This window comes from Pristis pectinata, chromosome 19 (genome assembly GCF_009764475.1).
Source record: "Pristis pectinata isolate sPriPec2 chromosome 19, sPriPec2.1.pri, whole genome shotgun sequence".
Lineage (NCBI taxonomy): Eukaryota > Metazoa > Chordata > Chondrichthyes > Rhinopristiformes > Pristidae > Pristis > Pristis pectinata.
This window is the reverse complement of record NC_067423.1, coordinates 14,135,302-14,158,029: the sequence shown is the minus strand read 5'-3', so window position 1 is coordinate 14,158,029 and position 22,728 is coordinate 14,135,302. Positions and strand designations below refer to the sequence as shown.

General features: G+C 41.8%; 1 long non-coding RNA gene across 1 annotated transcript in view; it reads left to right on the top strand.

Moving 5' to 3' along the window:
- The window catches only part of LOC127580372 (uncharacterized), a 43,623-nt gene that overhangs the window by 13,954 nt on the left and 6,941 nt on the right, over positions 1 to 22,728 (top strand). Inside the window, exons 2-5 of the long non-coding RNA XR_007957815.1 lie at positions 772 to 868; positions 9,306 to 9,354; positions 12,469 to 12,518; positions 17,657 to 17,751. This is a non-coding gene — a long non-coding RNA (uncharacterized LOC127580372). The remainder of the gene's footprint in view (positions 1 to 771; positions 869 to 9,305; positions 9,355 to 12,468; positions 12,519 to 17,656; positions 17,752 to 22,728) is intronic.

Genomic DNA, 22,728 nt, shown 5'->3' with positions numbered 1-22,728 from the left:
GCTGTCATTACACTAATCCCATTTGCCCGCATTAGGCCCCTGTTCCTCTATTCTTTTCCTGTCCAAATGCCTTTTAAATGTTGTAACTGTATCTGCCTCTACCATTTCCTCTTGCAGTTCATTCATATAGCCACCACCCTCTGTGTGAAAAAATTGCTTCTCAGATCTTGTTTAAATTTCTACCCTCTTACCCTAAATGGGAATGAGAGTCTGACTATCTACCCTACCTATGCTCCTCATGAACCTCTATAAGGTCAGCCCTCGGCCTCCTACATTTCAGTGAGAATAAGCCCAACCTATCCAAACTTTCCTTATAACTACAGCCCTCCATTCAAGGCAACAATCTGGTAAATGTCTTCTGCACTCTTTCTAATGCTACACAGTACTCCAAGTGCGGCCTGACCAATGTTTTGTACAGTGGCAACATGACATCCCGACTTTTACACTCATGCCTCGACCTATGAAGGCAAGCATGCTGAATTCCTTCTTCAGTAACCTATCCACCTGTGTTGCCGTTTTTTGGGAGCTATGAACTTGCAACTTAAGATCCCACTGTCCGTGAATACTGAGGTCTCTGCCATTTACTGTACAAATCCTGTTAGTATTTCGTGCCTCAGAATGCATTAGCTCACACTTGTCTGGACTTACCTCACACTTGTTTATTCCATTCCTCAGTCCTGAGTTCATATTCAAGAGAAATACTCTACAACCACTTTATTTTTTAATAGTGCTTCTTTGGATCACAGTTATGCCTCTCTTCTTCTTTTCCAGTTGAACTTTGTAATCTGCTTTTGGCAAATGTGAGGACTGAGTCATGGAATCACCTTTGCTGCTGATCCCCCTCCACCACATCGATGTCTCTTTGCAGGTAGGGGTTGCAAACTTTATGTTCCAAATGCAAATACATTAGTCAACAGTCCAGGGTTAAAATGATGTACTCCAGTAATGAAGTACTTCCACAATCCATCACGCAATGTTTGGCTAGCTCTGTTTCTGACAGTTCCACATTGATTTAAAACCTCTGGTTAATAGCCAGATCTTATGCTGCTGTACATCAACATTAACCTTGTCACCTGACCACAATGGTACTTCGCTGAGCACTCAGGATGCATACCCAGGAGTGAGAGTGCTAATGGAATCCGAACTAAAAGGAGTCATTTTATAATGATGGATAAGTTACTGACAGTGCTGCTACACTGGATGTCTGATGTGAATCCCTGCCCTCTCCACTGCTCTGTGTGGCTGTGCAGGGAACCTGGTGTGAGTCATGGACTGACAGTAGCTGATCTGTTTTTACTAGAATGAGTTTTATTTACTCAACATTTCCATCAGAAACTCGGCTTCAGGGGAACGAACTTGCTCTGGAAAGCCCTGCCCTCCCTGTGAGTGCGCGGTGCTGCACTGGGAGTGAATGACACTAGTGTCAGGTCTGCCACACTTGATGGGCTTGTAGGGGATGGAGAACTCTTCAAGATAATGGGCGATCATTTCAGGCTTCATTTCAATCTGGTTAAAGACCAACCATCAAGCAATCAGCTGGGGTAACTCGGCGGGTGGAGCAGCATCTGTGGCGGGGGGAAGGGATTGTAGACGTTTTGGGTCGAAGCCCTGCATAAGGACTGATCTCCCCCACTGACGCTGCTTGACCTGCTGAGTTCCCCCAGCAGATTATTTGTTGCTCCAGATTCCAGCATCTGCAGTCTCTTGTGTCTCTGTGCTTGAAACCATGTCTAGAGGGATATCCATGTCATTAGGATGAGTCTTGACAACCTCTGGTTTCCCCATTGCTAGAGCTTCTGTTTTGGCCGTGCACAATCTTTTCAGGCGGACTGTTGTTTACAGGGCAGACATCTGCTCACATACTCTGCCATCGAGTGTTCTACAGCTGCTTCAATAGACATGAGCCTGAGCCCCACGTCGCAGCACTGAGTGGCTGCAGGCTCACCCAACACCAGCCCTCACAGGTAGTGCTGCTGTCGCACAACTCCAGTGAGCTGCTTCAATCCTGATCTCCGGTGCTGTCTGTGTGGAGTCTTCACGTTCTCCCTGTGACCACGTGGGTTTTCACCAGGTGCTCCGGTTTCCTGCCACCTCCTGAAGACGTGTCGGTTGGTAGGTTAACTAGCCACTGTAAGTTGCTCCCGGTACATTGGTGAGCAGTAGGAGAATCAGGGTGGAGTTAATGGGCATGTGAGAGAGAATAGATTACGGGAAAATAAGTGGGTGATTGAGATTGGTGGGATTGCTCTGAGTGATGGCATAGACTGGCTGAGCTGAATAGCCTCCTTCTATGTCTTAAGGAAAAAGGGGAAATCTATGAGGCAATGTCTGCACGGAGCAATGGGGTGATTCACTGGTGCTGGAGTGTCAGAAAGGATTCACACCAAGTTGTCAGCACCCAGGATCTCACTACAGCAGCACACAGCAGTGGGGAGGGCAGGAGCTTGTGCACAACCCAGTGCAGCCCAAGCGATGTCCTTTATCATGTATGGAGGGGTATGCCCCTGTGTATGTGTTTGGAGTGGAGGACCAGGAGCCCCATAATGAATCAGAACTCAGTGGGTACTAGTATCATGGCGCTATTGGCAAACATCACCCTTTCATCAGCTACTCTCCTCCACAGTTCTTGTTCAAGTGTATAGAACCTTGGATTCATCCAGCCTTAAAAACCTTCCTGCAATTCTACTTAATTGCTTCAGGTCTCTGAATAATTTGCTGTTACTGTTGTTACTCAGTCTTGTAGATTGGTGTCAGCAGCATACGTTATATATTACAGGAACTGCTCTTCTCCGTATCATGTGTCAATAATTTAAGTGGCAGAGGAGCCTAGTAGTACTGACCTGAGCAATTGCCAGGCCTGAATCAACTTACCTACTCCAAAGGAAAAATAAACAAGTTTGAGACTTACTCTCAGTTTTACTGAATTGCTTGGGGTGATTCTGACTCCTGTTCTGTGTATGGCACTGGTAGAATTCACTGTGACAACACACAATCAGTGAATTACCATAGGGCCATAAACAGAGCAGAGAAATAACCAAATGCCACAATGCCAACTTTGGAAAAACAGCCTTTTGTAGGTGCAACACTCAGATCCCACCTACTATATGCAAAAACCCTGCGTCGGCACCAGATCACACCTGGACTATACAAAGCAACTACATACTATCAACTTCGCAATGTTTATGGTTTCCTCACGGAATTGTATTGAGAAGCTGCATTTATTTAAGATTACCTGTCGAAAATCTTTCTCCGACTTGTATCTACTGTCATGCATTGTACTGCACAGATTAAAGGGTGCACTGAAATGAGTTTTGCATGGAGTTTTCTGCTTTAAAGGGGACACCTTCATAGAAGTTTGTATGGGGAAACCTTTTTCATTTGCTCATGAGCTATTGACACAACTTTGCAAGGTTTCTGCGTAAAGATCCATTGATTAAGAGGGCATACAGCTATGTTCATTCCACGGTCCCCAGAATAAAGGTTATCAAAGGCCTCTGAATGAATTAAGTGAGTTATGGGGTGTGTGTTCACTAACTGGAATGCTTGTTATCACCTTTAATCTCCTTGTGCAACAGAACATCCTTGTCCTCACAACATTTTGTGCTGTAAGTTTACACACACAATGGGTGCACAAAGTAAATGCCACAGGTGGGCTCTGATTCTGAATTAGCAGGAATGCTCTTAGAGAGATTTTCAAGCACCATCAGTATAAAAGTCCATGAAATCGGAGCAATTTTTAAAAATGTTACTGTTAGCGGATTGTTCTGAAGTGCTGGGTGTTGAGCAGTTTTGCAAAATCAGACATTCATTCACTGCCTGGCCACGATTGCTAACAGAAGAAGCAATTCTAATCTTTCTCTTCAAAAACAAAGTATTTGAGCTTTGTTCCTAAATGTGAGCCTGTCCATTGAGAAGAAATAGAGAAGGAAAGTAAAATACAAAGCATTCACTGTTTTCAGAAGCAGGGTGTTTAGTCTTGTCAGACAATTCCTCCCTGACACTAACCCTGCCAACCCCACCCAACCCCTCCCCCGTCCCCAACAAAAATAATGACACCTGTATTCAGTACAGACATTGCCCTATGGAGCCAGAAGACACAGAGTGTGGCCTGACCTAAAGTCAAGAAGTTTTCTTAATGCCCACAGAATTGTTGTACATGTAGCCAGGGAATGGAAAGTCAATTGCAACGAACAACTGTCCATGTTCCAATAAGGAGAGTAAAGGCAACAACAAAGAGCCCTGCCAAGACCTGGTTGGACTAACGCCACGATTACCAAATTTCTCAACCTACCAAAAGAGGGAGACAACATTTCCCCAGTCAGAAGCATCTGGTAAGTGTTTCTGTTGGAAAAGCATTACCCTGCACAACTCCCCCACGTTAGAATTAATGAGGAAATATCTCAAAGTTACATTTAGTGATAATAACAGCCAAGTGCTTCATGTATCCATCTGATAGCCTCTATCCATTGATTTAAAGGAGGTGCTTATCACTTCCTTTGCCTGAACTATTAATGCAACAATAGATGTTAATTGTTTATCCACAGATTTTAACACAAATAATCCTTACAAAACGCTTCAATATCATCTGTCCTTGCCTATTTATCTCCTCTCCTCCACTCCTTAAGGTGTTCACCATTCTGGTAAATCAGTCCCACAGGTGCTCACTGGTGGTTTGTCCAACTGCCTTTTACAAAACCATTGGTCGGCACATGGCTCCATTAGACTGTCTGACCATGGGATAGGGGGAGGGTATTGAACCATGATCGCCCGCTGTGCTCTAACAGGAATCAATGGATAGTAATTGTGACCAGGGCTCCAAGGTGGGGTTCTCTTCTCTGATCCAGGAATGGTGAGTCACTTGTGGCATCTTCTCCTACTGTCCTGCATGTCACAGAGGCAGGTGATTGACACATGGATGTTGACAGTCTATAGAGCTCAATTACCTGCTTGCTGAGCTCTGAGTGGGAGGTAACAATGTCCTTAATAAACTTGCTTTTAATTTAGTAAATTCATGTTTAAATAGCCTCCCTTCTTTCGAACATGAACAGCAAGAATTGCTCACAGTTACTATGAAGCATATCATCATCTGTTTGAAGTGCTAGTTTGTTTTTGATCTAAAGGTATTAATGTTTTTATTTTCCTGTCTCTTCAGTTGAGACACATGTATTATGGTTTATTGAATCGAACCTTAAAATAGATATTTTCTCAAGGACAATGATCCGGTGCAGGAAGACATAGTCTTCTGGTAAGGTGGAGCCCACATCAGAAAAACTGTTCCTCAGAGAGACCAGGACCATCTGTACAGTGCTGCCAAGTAAGCACAGAATGCATTATATCTGCCTATAGATAGATCCCCTCCAAAATTTTCCCTCTCTCTATGTAAAATCAGGTGGACCAATAAGTCAAAGAACACATTGGATATACAATGCAGATACACCCTTCAACACACGTGTCACCAAGTACTTCATCAGGCCACGAGCAACCTTCACACCAGTATTCAATCTAGCAATATCCAGATGCTTTTTGCCATGAGGGCATGGCAGGAAACAGGGAGCCTGAGCTATACTGAGTCCAGTGACGAAGCAAGTTGGCCTCATATTGCATCTGCTCTTCAGATTAATTCTCTACAACCTAAGTTTTGGAGCAGTTTGGAGCTTTGCCGAGTCCTTTGAAAGCCCTTCCATGGGAGACCCTTCAGTTCATTGTCCGCTGTGAACTGACCAAGGTCTCTCAGGTCAAGAATACCACATATTTAGAAGATATCCAACCATAGATTGCTGAGCTTGACATAAGATAACTACAGGTTTTTGAAAGTACAAATAATTTTTTTCCCATATCCTTTGCTGTAGGAGTTTCTGGAAAAAATACGAAAGGGGAGAAATTTGTCTTAGGTTGCTAGTGCTGAATCCATCCATGATTATTGTCCTACAGCCCCGTAGACCCTGTTCGATTTATTTATTTAGCATTTCCAAGTAACTTAAACAAAGCAAAAGCATTCCCAGTGACCAGTGAAGCTCACAATGCCAGCCATTGAATTTGTTTCCATTGGCTTTAATGGGACTGAATGTGCACAGATAATTATTGTGAGTACAACCGTCAATAAGTACTCTCATGGGTGTTTTTCATTGATGACCACAGACAAATTTCGTCCCCAAGGCTTTTCATTTGGAAGTCCCCTGATCTTCCATCAAAGCTCTGCCTGATGTTGATCTTGGTGTAATGATAGCCCTCTTGCATCTGAGTTAGAAAGCTGCGTGTTCAACTTTCAGTTGATTTAAAGACAGAGGTAGGAATGTGAAATGAAATATTTTCCTCCTTTTCTATAAAAAGCCTAGACCAATGGAAGGAATTCTTCTTCCTTTTACAGCCAATGAGAACCTTGCATGAAGCGAGTTATAAATATCCCGTGGACCCTCAGTGCACCAGTGGCTGAGCACTGACTGTGATCCTACCAGGATGGCTGCTGGGTGAGATGGAAATTGCCATCGGGTTGCTGTTCTTAAACTGAGGCTGTGGCAGAATAGGATCTTTGAACTTTACCTTGTTGGACATGACAGTAGAACCCTGAAACAGAAAGCTTTTAATTTCCCTACGCTAAAAGATAGCACAGAAGTTGTGAAAATAGATGAGTTATTATCAGTTGTTTAATGCTGGCAATTCTATCAAGTAACAAACAAGTCCAGCAGCTTGGGCAATATTTTGTTTTTTAACTATCTTCCTATGGCCTGCCATTACATTGGATCTAGGTTTACCAGGAATACTTGAACAACCAATTGTATGATACACTTCCTCCATTCCAAGATGAAGTTACCAAGTTCTTAAGAGGGTTGTAACTGATGAAGGCACTTTGGAAAAGGACTAGGATGGCAGAAATAAAAGGAAAATCTCCTTTGCCCATTTTGGCACTAGCACATTTTTGCTTTTGTATATGGCCTTTGAGCAATTATGTGTAGTGCCAATATAGGAAAAGGAAGCACAGCAACCACCATAGTCCAGGAAGAGAATGCAACCGCCACAGCATTGCCTTGGGGAGAAACGTCCACGGTGTGGAACACCACTGAAAGAAAGAGATAAAATGAGGTGAATTAAGAAGCAAATATCAAAGGACAGCAAAGTAGGCCTCAAAAGACTGTAGAAAAATGTAGAAGTATGTGAACAATTGGGGGATTGTGGAAAATATTTTGGGCAGGGAATGGTGTGATAAGTTCTACCAATGTATATTTTATCTCCATTATCTTCCCTGCTCTCTGAAGTGCTGGTGATCATGTTGCCTGCACATCTGTGATCTCACTCTGTCGCTTGACTGTTTAATGTTGGTGAGATATTCCTTGTGTCTTGTGACCTTGCTTTCTTTTCCCTACTGGTAACTGAGCTGCATCAATGGTATTGATTTTCTTGTCACACTCCTTTTTATCCATTATTTCTAATTCTGAACCGTCTGCTATAGAGACTGGTGCTGGATGACTTCATGGATTTCTTTCACCACAGAAATGTAGTGCAGGCACTTGATTGAAGGCGGACATTCGTCTTGATATAATGGGAGGACAGAGTCTCTGGCTATTTTTGGCAATGGTAGAACTCACACTGGTGAGATAGAGGGATCCGGTGGTTCTAGACTTGCCAACTACAGCCAGGGAGCAGAACGTTTCTTCCTACAGTGAACAAAGAGCTCATCACCATGACTTTGCTGCAGAGGTGGACAGCGGGAGTGCATAACAACTGGGTCACCATTGCATCTTTGTAGCTGAAACCTTGAAGCTGATGCTACAAAGCTGTAGCTGACTAAACTCCATCAACTGTGAGAAGGGTTTAAGGGAGGAAAGGTTGCCTTATGTCAGAGATAACAATGCGTTCTAGTGAGGATCCTAGACAACTAAAAAATCTGATTAATCATCAGATGTGGAGCTGAAAGTGACAGAGAGAAATGCACAAAGATAGTAGGCTCACAAATCAGAGGGTAATGAGGAGAAATCTTCTTTATGTCCTGAATTGTTATGATGAACATATGCTGTCTGGAAGGAGAATGGACATAGATTCAATAATAAAGGGTTTGGATAGATGCTTGAAAAGGAAAGATCTTCAGAGCTGTGGGAAAACAATCGGCATGGAGAGTTCTTTCAAAGAGCAGGCGCAGGCAAAGGTGGGGTAAGTGATCTCCTGCTGGCCTATGGAATTTTATGACAAATTTTATGTGACACACAGACACAGACAGACTCTCCACATTCACCTCATACACAGAGAAAGGAGATGTATAGAAAAACAATCTCACAGGTTTCCTAAGAATGTCCACTTGAAGATTAAGCAACAAGCTACGTCATGATTGTGTAACTCATGACACTGGCACATGACCATGATTTAGAAAGTAACAAATGTTCATTGCAGGTTTACATCCATTTTTGTTAATAAATATCTGTTGATCCAATTGGTGAGTAGCTATAAATCGGCCAGAAAATACCTGCCCAACAGGAAACCTTGAAGCAAGTCCTACTGTGAATGTACTGGCATCAAAATAAAACATCAATGTTTTCAGAAAACACACACAGAACATGAAATTTCCTTTTCCTGGTAATGCTGATGAACTGTTGTCTCAGCATCTAAAGCTGGTCTGTCAAGTTGTGATTGTACTTGTGTTTATCACACAACAAAATCCTCAAGCTCTCAGTCTCATCTCTGCCAACTCAATCCCAGCTATGCTGCTGAGAGAGCTCTTGCAATCCAGAAACTTTTAGGGACAATTTTGTTACTGAAGTATACATTTAAATACTGTTTTCCCACCACGTGGGGAATTTTGGACTTGGGTCTCCCTTGAAAGAGGGTATCTTTAGTATTAAAGGTGTTTCACAATGGCTGCTGGTGAATAATTCACTCAGTAGTAAGGTGTTGACAACATTATTGAAAGATTAACTTCTCTGCTGCAGGTTTATTGAGAGCCAATCAACACTTTTTATCATAGTGAATAATGTAGCCAGTATATATGTTCTTGTTTATATTTTATGAACAATTAAGAAGTCTCATGTTTAATAATCTGGATGTACAAGGAGTGCGAGGGTGGTGGGAGAATGTTTATTTAATGAGATGGGTTTAGGTTTTCTTGACTTTTACCCTTCTGCGATGTTAGACAGGTGTTAGTTTGGCCAAGAACAATAGAGGATTGGTAATGTAAAATGTAAAAGAGTGGAAAAAAAACCCAGTAGATTCCAGAAATCCAAAATAAAAACAGAAAATGCTGGAAATATACAGCAGGACAGGAACAAGTAATGAAAGGTCATCAGCCTGATGAGTTAACTCTGTTTCTCTCTTCACAGATGCTGTCTGACTTGCTAAGCATTTCCAGCGTTTTCTGCTTTTATTCATGTAAGTATATAGATGGGCACACAAACCGACTGTTGGAAAGCTGAGCTCCACAGTTCAAGTGTCCGGTTCCCCCAAACAATAGCCCTATAAGTGGCCCAAGTGGCCCTGTGAGAAACCAGCTAGGGTTCCTGCCCATGACTGATAACCAGTGACTGCATGTGGCCGGTTGCCTTGGCTAGAAACCCAAAGCCACCCTCCACACTCCACTGTGCATGTTGAATTGTCGTCCAGGTAGTTACCAGGCTGTATTGTACCTGAGCCTCTGTAGCCACACAGGAAGGGAGATCTTATGGCAGCCCGTGCATGTACCTTAACATCAAGCAAGAATTCAGCAAAAAATATAAAATCAACAGGGTACATGGGGTCAGATGGATGATATAAAACAGTTAGTACTCTCTACCCAAGAGAGGGTTGTGGAGCTTCAGTTGCTGAGTATATGCAAGGCTGAGATGGATTCATTTTTAACTGTTGGGGGAATCAGGGGATGTGGGGTTGGTGCAGGTTGGTGATGTCGAGGTAAGAAGGTCAGTCACGGTCACATAGAATGGTGGAGCAGGCACAAGGGACCGATTGCCTTACCCATTTCCACTTCTTAGGTAGCTGTGCAGATGCCAGTCGAACTTCAAGACTGCTGGCTTTGTATCTTCTCTGTGGGTGCAAGGATGAGATCTGTGCACCCCAGAGACAAACCTAACCTGCTGGCTCCATCTTTTGCTGTTGCGGCCCAGTGGCACTGCATTCTCTACCCTTTGCTCTCGACCAGTGCCTGGTCTGTTCTTGTGGCTGCTGTGTATTTTTCACTATTTGTTTAGTTGGCTCCTTCCTACTTGTTCCCACGCACACCCTTGCTTCTGATGAACGATCTCTGCTTTGCTTCTCGTGGCCACTGATTCCAGCATCCTTTGAACTCTGCCTCCATCCTTCAGTAGATTGACTTGAACTGAATCCACAAACTCTTATTGCTCCTGTTCCTCATGGTGTGGATTCCTCCAACCAGCCTTGGGTCACCAACAATTTCAGTATTCCTTTGATCGCTGGATTCACTGCTCTTTATCCCTGATTTCCTCTCCTGCTCCACTGCTGGAATACCAGATCCTCCAGCAACACTGCCAACATCTGAGGACATTATGCCCCCTGCAACTCTTTGTATAAACCTCTATTGGCTCTTGGTTGAGTTGCTACTGGCTCAGTACTGTGGCCTTTGTTACCTGTCCCTCAAATAGCTCCTGATTTCACTCTCTCCTGAACTCTTCTGTTCAGAGTTTATTCTGCCCAGCCTACAAATCAGTTTAATCCAACTTTAACTGTTAATTTTGATTCTTTCATCTTGTCCTTTCTCTTTGCTGTTCACATCCTGGGTTGGGCTCACTGATTCTTTGTGATTCCTGTTTAACCTTTTGTCTCTCCAAGGCCATTGTCACTGCATTTCAGTTGGTGCTCCAGATCTGAGTCGATCTCCTTATTTTTCCTTGTCCCTTTCTCCCAGTCCCACCTCAGATCTTTCTCTCTTGTGTGTCTCCCAGAATTCTTGACACCTAGTCACTTCTTCTTTCACTTGTCTCCTCTTGGGTACGTTGACCATTAATACCTAGTGTAACCTGACTGTTTTCCAACTCCTCTCTCTGTGTTGCCTCAATATTATCTGAACTCCATCACTTTGTCCATAGGCATGGACATCAGCAAACCCTTCCTCATATCCCTCTCCTCATATTTTCTTGTTTCCAAACTCACATCCTTTAAGTTGAAATAAAACTTTACTCCAAGTTATCTAGAAAAGCTTTTTCAAGCTGCCTGCTGTCTGGTCTCAGATGTTGGGTCTCCAATTTGCAGCAAGTTTTCTGTTTAGTTGCTTAAACTCTCCATTGAATGATTCATCTCTCCCCAGTCACATATTGTGTGGCTCCTCACGTTACCTTGGCATTGCTCATGGCCCCATACTTGGGATCACCTCTTCATCGGCTGTATGCTGCTCCAGTGACATTGGGGCAAACTCAGGGGTGACTTCAAAGAGGTTTTAAAATTTAAATGGGGATCCAGTACAGCAGGCTGGAGAGACCATTAATCAGAAGGGAAATTGACAAAGCAAGAGTAACAACTTCTATTGGAGATGGTTTTCCACTGAGCTTCACAGAGGTGTAATCAGACAAAAATATGTATTTAGCCAAGGAAGGAGATAATAGAGTGACAAAAAACTTAGTTGGAAAACAGTTCTAAAAGAGGAGAAGAATCAAGATCATAGAGGCAGGCAGCTGAAGACACAGTTTCCAGTGGTGGGATCAAAAGAAATGAATACAGAAGAAGCCAGAGAGTTAGGAATAGGGATTTCTAAGACATTGGTCATTGTCTCTCAAAATACACTGTTCACTGATTATGTCAAAATGCATCCAATGGACTGATGGGCCTTTCTGATCCAAATTCTACCTTCATTTAAAACCAGAAATGCAGAAAACAGTCATCAGGTCAGGCAGCATCAGCAGAGAAGTAGCAGGGTAAATGTTTCAGGGCAGTGATTGTTTATCACAGTTATTCTGGGACCCTGAGACCTGGGCAGCTCGTTAGCAAAGGGGAGAGTGAAAGCCTTTAAAGGAATCAGTACCACTTGGGTGGATGGTGATTCAGTGTCAAATGGATTGATAGACTTAATCAGCATGATGTAACCTACACAGGTAGAAGAAAAATGAACGTTGTGCTCAGGATGATGGGGTCCCATAGGAAGGTAATAATTGTATGTTTTGGTGGGGAGCCAGATCTGGCAGAGAAACCAAAATCATCTCATCCATTGTCAACTCATTGCTCCAGAAAGGAGGTGGATAAATACGATATAGAGAATGTGGAAACAGAGTGGGTTGTTGACTTTGGAAGGGGAGAGAGGTATGAAGCATTATGTTGGTATCAAGAAACCTGAGTGTAAATGAGGTGGGAGCCAGGAAATGGGAATCATATAGATTGCCCCCTCAGCAGATTATTAGGTCAGGTGGTGTCCATGATAAGCTGGGTGCTACATGTTTAATATAAGCAGAAAAGCCAAGGGATTGAATGTCCCTCTCTGCCTGGACCTCCTAACATACAGCAGTTCAAATAAAATGTTTAACTCGCATCCATTTGTACTTGCAGATAACCTCCGAGGGTCTACTGCTGACTGGCTTCATTCCAGGCTGGAGTGGGTATGTGGACTGGTTGGTATGTCAAGGAGAATGGAAAGGGGACAGCAGTCTTGTATGGTAGAAACCTTGCAGGCTGGAATTAAGAACTGCTGAACAAGGAATTCATCAAGGAATTCCTTGTATGAGGAACTAGGTATCATGGACACTAATGGAATCAAGGTATGGAGATTGGGTAGGAATCTTGAGATAGATAGTCAGCTGTTGAAGGCAGAGCAGTTGTGAGGGGATTTAAACACCATTCCCAGTCCTACTACATTCTTAACATTTATTCTGGTGGCTGAATGAGCTACTCCTTGTGAGGCTGAAGTATTAGACAGAAAGATCCCATGTTCAGCCCCAGTTGGGTAGCCTCAGCTCTAGATTTTCCTACAAATCCGACCAGGAATCACCAGGCAACCAGCCAGAAATATGGGCTTTAATCAGCTTCTTGTTGTGAATATGGAGTGAGGAGAGGTTAGGGTTTGGTTAGTTCACCCCTCCCACAGTCTGCTGTCACTCACACGCTTGACAACTCATTCAGAACGGGCATGTTGACAATGTCCTGAAGGGCAATCAGTGCCCATGTAGGGTCCACACCTTCGGCACGGGAGATAGGAGTGTTGTTTCTCAATGACTGACAATGCCATTGTGAAGTTGACATCGGATTCTAAAGACAGTGAATATTGAGAACAGGCCACAGGACATCAATATTTTGTAGGATTTTGTTTTACAGAATCACACAGCACCTTTAAGCAGAATCCTTTGTTATTCAACTCCAGGTTCTAACCTAAGAACCAAAACATTAGCTAGGTGTGGGCCAGCCGTAATCACAGCTGCTGCTGCCTGAGCATAGGTTACAAGCGAGATGTTTCATTCTGGTTTTGTTTGGAAACGTTATCATAGAGCAAGACATTGAGAGCAAACTGATGTGATTTGGAGATCAGTACCAACGATCTCCTACACATTGGGTTCCTGATCCTGACCATGTTGATTCTGGATGTCACTAATCCAGTGAAGAGCATCACAGGATATATGCAGGAAAGAGATCATCCAATGAGGCCATAAGGGTAGAACTCAGGAATAAGAGAGGTGTTACTACTATAGGCCTCCAATAGTCAGTGGGAATTAGAGGAACAGATGTGTAAACAACTTGCAGAAGGGTATAAGAGCAAAAGAGCTACAGCAGTTGGGGCTTTTATATTTTCCAATATTGACTCAGATTACCTTAGTGCAAGGGGCTTAGATGGGGTGCATTCTGTTAAGTGCATCCACAAAAGTTTTTTGAGACACTATGTAGATAGTCCAACTAGGAACAGGGCAGTACTTGACCTTTTCTTCGGAAGTGAAACTGTGCAGGTGGTGGGAGTGTTGGTGGGGGAACACTTTGGGTATAGTGACCATAATCTGTATGTTTCAAGGCAGTAATGGAAAGGATTCATCCTCAAGTTAATGTCGTGAAATGGGGGAAGGCTGATTTCAATAGTGTAAGAGAAAACCTTGTGAAAATATATTGGGAGCAGATGCTTGTGGGTAAAACAACATCTGGCAAGTGGGAGTCTTTTGAAAGAGAGTTGGCCTGAGACCAGGATCAGCATTAAGAGTAAAAAGCAAAGACAGCAAGATTAGGGAACATTAGATGACAGAAGATATTCAAGGTTTGATCAGGAAGAAAGGAAACATATGGCAGGTATAGGCATCTGTGATCGAGGGTGTCTCTTGAGGAATATACAGTGTGAAGGAGAGAACTTAAAAAAGAAATTAGGAAGGCAAAGGGGGCAATGAAATTTCCTTGGCAAGCAAGATTTAGGAAAATACTAAGTCATTCTATCAGGTGCAAAGGGGTATTCAGGGAAAGAATGTGTCCTCTTAGGGACGAAAGGGGTAATCTATGTGTGGAGCCAAGTGATATAGGCAAGGTCCTAAATGAATACTTCTCATCTGTATTCACCGAGAAGCAGGACATGGAAGATAGTGAGTTCAGGGAGGGGTATATGGATAATCTGGAGCAGGTCAGCTCCAGCTTAAGAAGAAAGAATTATTAGATGTCATGGGATTCACATGGATTGATCTATCCCAGGTTGCTAGATGAAGAGGCAGCTGGGGCACTGATAGAGATTTTTGCATCTTTGTTAGCCATAGATTGGAGGATAATGAATTCTTTTCATTTATTTAAGAAGGGCAGCAGGTATAAGCCATGTAACTACGGGCTGGTGAGCCTTATGCCAGTAGTAGGGAAACTATTGGAGAAAATCAGAATAGAGAGAGTTTCTGTCCTTTTGGAAAGGCAGGGGCTGATAGTCAGCATGACTTTGTGTGGGGGAAATCCTCCTTCACTAATTTGATTGAGAATTTTGAGAAGGTAACTAAGAAGATTGGTGAAGGCAGGGTGGTAGACATTGTCTATATGGACTTCAATAAGGTATTAGGCAAGGTCCGACATAGTAGGCTGGTCCAGAAGGTTAAGGCATATGGGATCCAATGGTGAGCTGGCTAATTGGATCCAAAATTGGCTTGGTGATGGGAGACAGAGGGTAGTGATGAAAGGATACTTTTCTGATTGGATGTCTGTGACCAGTGGTGTACCTCAGGGATCGGTGCTGGGACTCTTGTTGTTTGTGAAATATATTAACAACTTGGATGTGAATGTAGGGGGTATGATTAGTAAGATTGTAGATGGCTCTAAAGTTGATGCTGTTGTGAATAGTGAGGAAGGTTGTCCAAGGCTACAGCAGGATGTAGCAGATGGAAAGTTGGGTGATGGAATTTAATCACAACAAATATGAGGGGATTTTGGGAACTTAAATAGGGGCAGAACATTTATAATAAGTGGTAGAGTTCTGAAGAAGCTTAATGAACAGAGGGACTTTGGGTTTCAAGTCCATAGTTCCTTGAAGGTGGTAACACAGGTTGATAGGGTGGTGAAGACAGCATAAGGCATGCTTGCCTGCACAGGTCAGGGCATGGAATATAAAAGTTGAGATGTTATATTGCAACTTTATAAAATGCTGGTTAAACCACACTTGAGCTACTTTGTGCAGTTCTGGTCGCCTCGCTTTTGGAAGGATGAGGTGGTGCTGGAGAGAGTGCAGAGGAGGTTCAGCAGGATGTTGCCTGGATTGGAGGACTTTAGTTATGGGGAGAGATTGGATAAGGTGGGTTTGTTTCCCTGGAGCGAAGGAGGCTGAAGGGTCACCTGATGGAGGTGTATAAAACTATAGGAGGTACAGGTAGAGTAGATGGTCAGAATCTTGTTGCCATGGTAGGGGCATCAAAAACAAAAAGGCATAGGTGGGAGGTGAGAGGAAGGAGATTTAAAGGGATTTGAGGGACAAGTTTTTTACACAGGAACTCTGGAACTCATTGTCAGAGGAGGTGGTGGAGTCAGGTACAATCATTATGTTTAAGACACATTTAAACAGGCACTTAAATAGGCAAGGCATTGAAGGATATGGGCAATGTGGACAAAATGGATTAGGGTAGATGGGCATAAACGTCATCATGGATGTAGTGGGCCAAAGGGCTTATTTCTGTGCTGTACAACTCTATGAGAACCTCCTCTTTACTTCGGAGTGCTTGTTCTTTCTCCCAACTAACAACTTAGGTCAAATGAAAATCATAGGAATGGGGAGGGGGGGAAGAGCATCAAGGGTCATGTAGTTTATTTCTTATCGCATGGTACAATGCTAAGGGAGTTGTTGTCTCATCACTGCGATCAATCTCTATCAACTAATTAATAACTTGAGATTCAGGTAAACCACAGGGGTGGAAAGCTTTATGTCCACGATTACCTCTAACTGCCAAGCCTGTTAATGTTCAAGACACTACAAATGGAATTGCACAGAGGCAGACAAACAGGAAAAAATCTGAATTAAAAAAACTTTAGTATCAACTATTTTTAACTAAATGAATGTGGGATCATTTTATAGTGGTGAAGAATAATGATAATATAATGGTTAAGTATTAGATTCATATGGCAGTTAATACAAATTCAAATCTCTGCTTGAATTCAGTTTTTCAGAAACAACATAATTTGATAAATCTGCTTTCAGTGAAAATGACCCTTTAGGCTTGTTGTAAAAGGCAGTCTGATTATCTGATGCTTAATTCTGTTCCAAGACCCAATGCCTTTACCTGATCTGGCATTTACACATCTTCAGCTCACATCGCTGAACTAGATGACAAAGCCATTTGATTACATCACATTTCAGTGCACCCTGAAATGAATTAATAACCATCAAAAGAAGCCGATCAGAAGCTAAAGCAATGGTGGGGTAATACTAAGGTTATTGGTATCACAGGAAATGAGGTCAATAAAAAAATTGTAGTCTGGGGTTTAGAAGCTTGTAGCAGGCAAGAGGAAGGGAAAGCAACTCTGGCATCGTCTGTGACAGGAGAAACCAATGTGCAGTGTTTCACCAAACGTTCTGCAGACAGAAATAACTGGGCATTCAATAGCACTGCTGTGGTTCCTTTGCCACTGCAGAAGGACAATGGACTTTGGTGCAAGGTAATTCCTCACTTTGGCATTACTTGAAGAAGAATAAATGATTTGTCCAGTCAGCATCCATTCTTCAACCAAAAAATGCAACCACTAAGTACAAATATTTAAAAATCCTTTGTGATTTATGAGGAACGGCTATGTTTGGGTGACCAGGTGGTCTATGGGTTAGGAGTTAGAGCAGAAAAAGCAAAGGACTGCAACATCTGATATATCTCATTACTACTACTTCAGAGAGCAGACTACTTATTCCCAGTGTCCTGGCCAAACATTATGAAGACAAGTTTATCAGGCCATTTTCACATTAATGTATTTGGTAGCTAGCACAAGGTGGCTGCTGCATCAGATCAGATTAGCTTATTGTCATATAGACCAGGGTGCAGTGAAATTCCTTGCTCACGTGAAACTCATTTAGTACATGTGAAGCTCACAGAGTAATGTTCTGTCTACAACAGTGGTCACACTTCAGAAGGAAGAAAAAAAATACAAAATATTGGTAATACTCAACAGGTCAGGCAGCAACTGTGTAAATATCTCAGGCTGATGACTTTTCATCAGAACTGAACTGTCATCAACCTGATAATATTAACTCTGTTTCTCTCTAGATTGATTCTGTATGTAGATATTCCCCACTTACAATCCTAAATTTGTGTTTTCTCAGTTTCTGTAGATCTACATTTGCCAAATATGACAAGGAAAGAAACAAGGGAAGAAATAACCAGTGACAGACCATCTCCTCTATCTGGACATCACATGGTCAGTAAGCATGGGTTTAATTATTCAGTGATGGAATTAGTGCCCGATCTGATACACACTAACCTGGCAGTGGGGGCAAATTAAACTCGCCACCTGATTGGAGAAAGGAAATTCACACTCTACCATCAAATTGTTAAAATAGGAGAAGAAAGTAGTTCCTGTCAGGGGTTGATTATTAAAACCAAGTTGATAGAACATCAAGCCCGTCTGTGTCTATCAAAATCAGAATTAGATTTTAGCACTGCCAGGTTGGTGTGTCATGGTGCACAACACACACATCAGATATGTTAAACAGTGTATAATATGAGGATAGACACATATTGGCTGTATAGACAACATAGGACACAAAGACACATATTCCAGTTGAGAGAGGCAGGTTTCAACACCAGAAAACATACACCTGATGTGTTCGACAGTGTGCAACATGAGGACAAACACACCCAGTGTATTAGACAGTGTGTGATGTGAGGACACAGACATACCTGGTGTATTAGACAGTGAATGACTAAAGGACACACACATCAGGTATGTTATATAATGTGAGACATCCTAACACACACACCTGCTGTTTTAGACAATGTGCAACATCAGAATACACACATACTGAGTGTATAGACAACTTAGGACACAAGAACACACATACCAGTTGAGTTACAGTCTGCAGTATTGGGAAACACACACCAGATGTGTTTAATGTGCCACGGAGAAGGACACAAACATTAGATGTGTTAGGCAGTGTGAGAAAACACGCTAGGTGTGTTAGATAGTGTGTAAGAGGAGGACACACATCAGGTGCGTTGATGTGACACAAGCACAGACACCAGATGTGTTAGACAGTGTGAGACATGAGAATATTATTCAAAAAAACTGTCAGTGAGGTTAATGTAAATAAAGGTAAGGTTTACACAGAAACATTGCATGTTTGTAACTTCACAAATCCGGTTGTAAACTGATGGCATAATTTTAATAAAACATCAATTTGCTGATTGTGTCAAGGTGTGGAATTTACTTGAGTCTTTTAGTGACCACTCTTAATAATTCCAGGACAGCAAATGAAAGGAATTGACTCAGCTGTCAGCGCAATCAGTGAACGGTTCTGCCCAGTCAAAGTTCTGGAGGGTGTGTGATACAGAAAATAAAGATGGTTAGCAGCAGGAGGTTGTCAGGTGTCACTCTGTTTAGTGGGTAGATAACACCCAACCTCTCAACATATTCCTTAAATCCACCCACTTTCTCACCATATTCCTCAAGACCCACTATCTTTGCATCATATCTCTCAATGCACCAATCATACCCCTACGCCTCTCCTTCCTTCAGATTCAGATTAGTTTATTGTCATGTACACCAGGGTGCACTGAAATTCCTTTCTCACGTGAAACCATATATCTGAATATTACCCACACACCAAGTACACAATTGGATATGCTTTCACTGAATCATTCATTAAAAGTTATTACGAGCCCAAACTCATTCCTACTCATTTCATTTTGTCTCCTTCCCATTCTTTCAGACAACACACTCCATACAAATCTTTTTGTCCATTTTGATTCTTTTGTTCTCCTGTGGTTACTGACTCTTTCACTTTTGGAAACAGTTTCTTCTTATTTACTCTCACAAAATCCTTATTATTTTACAAAATCTTCCTTAAACTTCTCACCCATAAGGAGAACATTCCTTGTGTCTCCTTTCTCCCCCATGAAACTGAATTCTTTCATCCTAAATGCACTCTCTGTCAAGTGCTTTAATCCTCTCAAGATCTTGACACCCTTCCTAAAGTGCAGTACCTGGAATTAGTCACAATGTCACAGCTGGGTTCTAATCAGTGTTTTAGAAATGTTTAGCTTAACTTTCTTGCCTTACTACATCATGCCTCCTTTTATGAAACCTTCCCTGCTCCCTTCCAAAACCTGTGGTCATATACCCTGATCTCTTTGTTCTTGTAACCCCATTAAAATTGTAGCATTTATACTGCCAAGAAAAGAAGGGAGAGACAAAGCAAGGAACTTCAGGCTAGTTAGTCCAATATCAGGTGTCGGCAAATTCTGGAATCCATTATTAAGGAAGCAATTACTGAAAAGATAGAAAAACACAGCATGATTAAGCAGAGTCAACGTGATTTTGTAAAGGGAAAATTATGATTAATACAGTAATTAGATTTCTTTGAGGATGCATATAGCAGGATAGATAAAGGGGAGCCAGTAACTGTAATGTATTTGGATTTCCCAAAGTTATTTGGATTTCCCATTGATATAAGTGCCTCATTGAAGTCAACTGCACAATGTGAGGGATCATTGGTTGGGGTAAGATAATAACATGTATAGAAGATTGATTAGCAGACAGAAAACAAAGGGTAATAATCAACTGGCTCTTTTCAAACTGGCAGGCTATAACTTTTGGGATGCCTCAGGAATTATTGCTCAGACCTCAGCTATTTATAATTGATATTAATGATGTTGATGAATGGACCAAGTGCAATGTATTCAAATTTGCAGTTGATATAAAGGTAGCTGGGAAAGGGAAATATAAGGAGGACAGCAAAAGTCATCATAGTTGGCAAAGGAATATTGATAAGTAGTATGTGCAGGCAGAAGATGAGAGTGAGAATACAATGAGGGGACTTATGAGGTTATTCCCTTTGATAGGAAGAATAGAAAAATCAGATTTTTATATAAGTGATAAGAGATGATTAAATGTTGCTGTTCAGAGAAACCTTAGAATGCTCATACAAGAAACACAAAGAGTTAGATTTCAGGTACAACAAGTGATTGAAAGAAAGTGTGGCCTTCATTGCGAGTGGGAAGGAACACAAGAGTAAGCAAGCCTTGATACCATGGTAGAAGGCTTTGGTGAGATCGCACTGGAGTACTGCATGACATTTTGCTTTCCTTACGTAAAGAGGCAGATACTTGCCTTAATGAAGAGAAGGTTCACGAGGTGGAATGCAGCATTGTCTAATAAGAGATTGAGCAGAATGGGATTATACTCCATGGAATTTAGAGGAATTAGAGTTGATCTTTTAGATTCTATAAGACTCCAAGGGGAGCTTGAGGTGAATGCTATAAAGATGGGGAGCTCATAAGGTGAGGAGAAATTTCTTCTCTCAGACAATCACAAATCTTTGCAACTCTGTGGCCTCAGAGGTAAGTGGATACTGAGTCAGTAAATGTATTCAAGGCTGAGATAGATTTTTGGACGACTGGGAATCAAACATTATGGGGATCAGGTTTGAAAGTGGAATTGAGGCCAAAGGTCAGATCAGTCATGATCCCAAGGAATGGTGTCACAACCGCAGGGGGGCAAATAGCTTCTCCTAAATCCCACATTTTTAGGTTTTATGTCCTTCTAATTCTTCCTATCAAAGGAATATTTCATAGTCTCATTGTTAAATCTCATGTCATGCATTTTGCAATCCGTGTCATCCTGAAGTCTGTTATTATTCTCCTTGCTGTTTCAGAGATTTGAGCCGTGTAAGAGTGAAAATTCTGAAATTATAGCTAATTATGTCAGATTAGTTAAATTTTCCAAACACGTGATCCAGGTCTTTCAACAAGGTCCTGTAGATATAAACAGAAGAGGTTTGATCAATGGGAAAAGACCCATTACACTTTACCATTGCATTCCCCTTTGAGTAACTCAACTTCAGATATCTGCCCTCTCATCTTATCCCTGAAAACCCTTCTGCATTTTCCTTAAATTTATGGTTATTGAGGGGGAGGCCAGCTGGGTCTGCTTGGATTAGCACCAGGCTGACACGTCTGTGACAGGAGTTAGGAAGCAAGTTGATCCTCTCTGGCAACTCTCAATAATCCCTGCCAGGTGGGTTTGAAGTACTCTAGATGATTAACAAGGGACTTGGAAGATTAATCACTGGGTCAGCAGCAGCGTCCAGGCTGATGTCTGTCCTCCTAGTTCTGGCTCATGGAGACTAAAAGAAGCAATAAAATTGCTCCTATTGTTGAAATCAGCTAATTAAGCCCAATTAGGAATTGAAGCTAATTTCTTTAGTTTTACCCAAGTCAGTGTCTTTACCCACGCGATAATATGGGGAATGGAGGGATTTCTTTTCAGGTGAGATATTGTACACAGCTACGCAAGTGGAGGTGGGCTCAGTGAGCTAAAGTAACATGAGAACATTGCCTTCCCACTGCTGTACACATCTGTTCTTATTAATCATGATTAACTATCATTCAGCACCCAGAAGCAGTACTCAATTTAGTTACTGCTCACAGTGGGCTATTTACAGTGACTTTGCTGTATAATATTGTACCTGCATTATACTTAAATAAATTGATACTATGAAAAATTCACCAACTGCACTACCAACTCTGCATCAAAGTAACGAATGTTTTCCCGATGTAATGGGACACATTTATGTAAAATTAAAATGTTTTATTGATGTATTTTTCATGGCACACTCATGCATACATGCACACACAAATACACATACACATGCATAGAAACACAAGTACTAACATGAACTTGCACAAGTTTAACACACACACATAAATACATGTGTAAATTTGCACATATACATATAAAATACACACATAAATATATAACTACACATGTACAAACAAATCCTCACACACATGCACACTTATACAGAAACATGCATGTACACATAAATACGCACTCATTAATACACATACAGATATAACTACACACATAAACCCACTCGTAAAATCTTAGACAAGTATACACACTCACATAAACAAACATAAAACATACAATGAATCCAGAGATACATGCCCACTGCATGCATGTTGCTCTTCCATCGTCAATGAGCAGAGACAGTTTCTCTGGAGCTGGGCTCCTTGGTGTCAGAATAGGAGAAATAGCTTAGGTAGATGATAATCCGTTGTTGCAATGGATCATTTCATGTACAAAAGTGTCTTTGAATGTCCTGCCTATTCCATAGAATAGTTTATTCCATAGAATAGAATAGTTTTTTTCTCAGTGTAGAAATGCACAGCATAT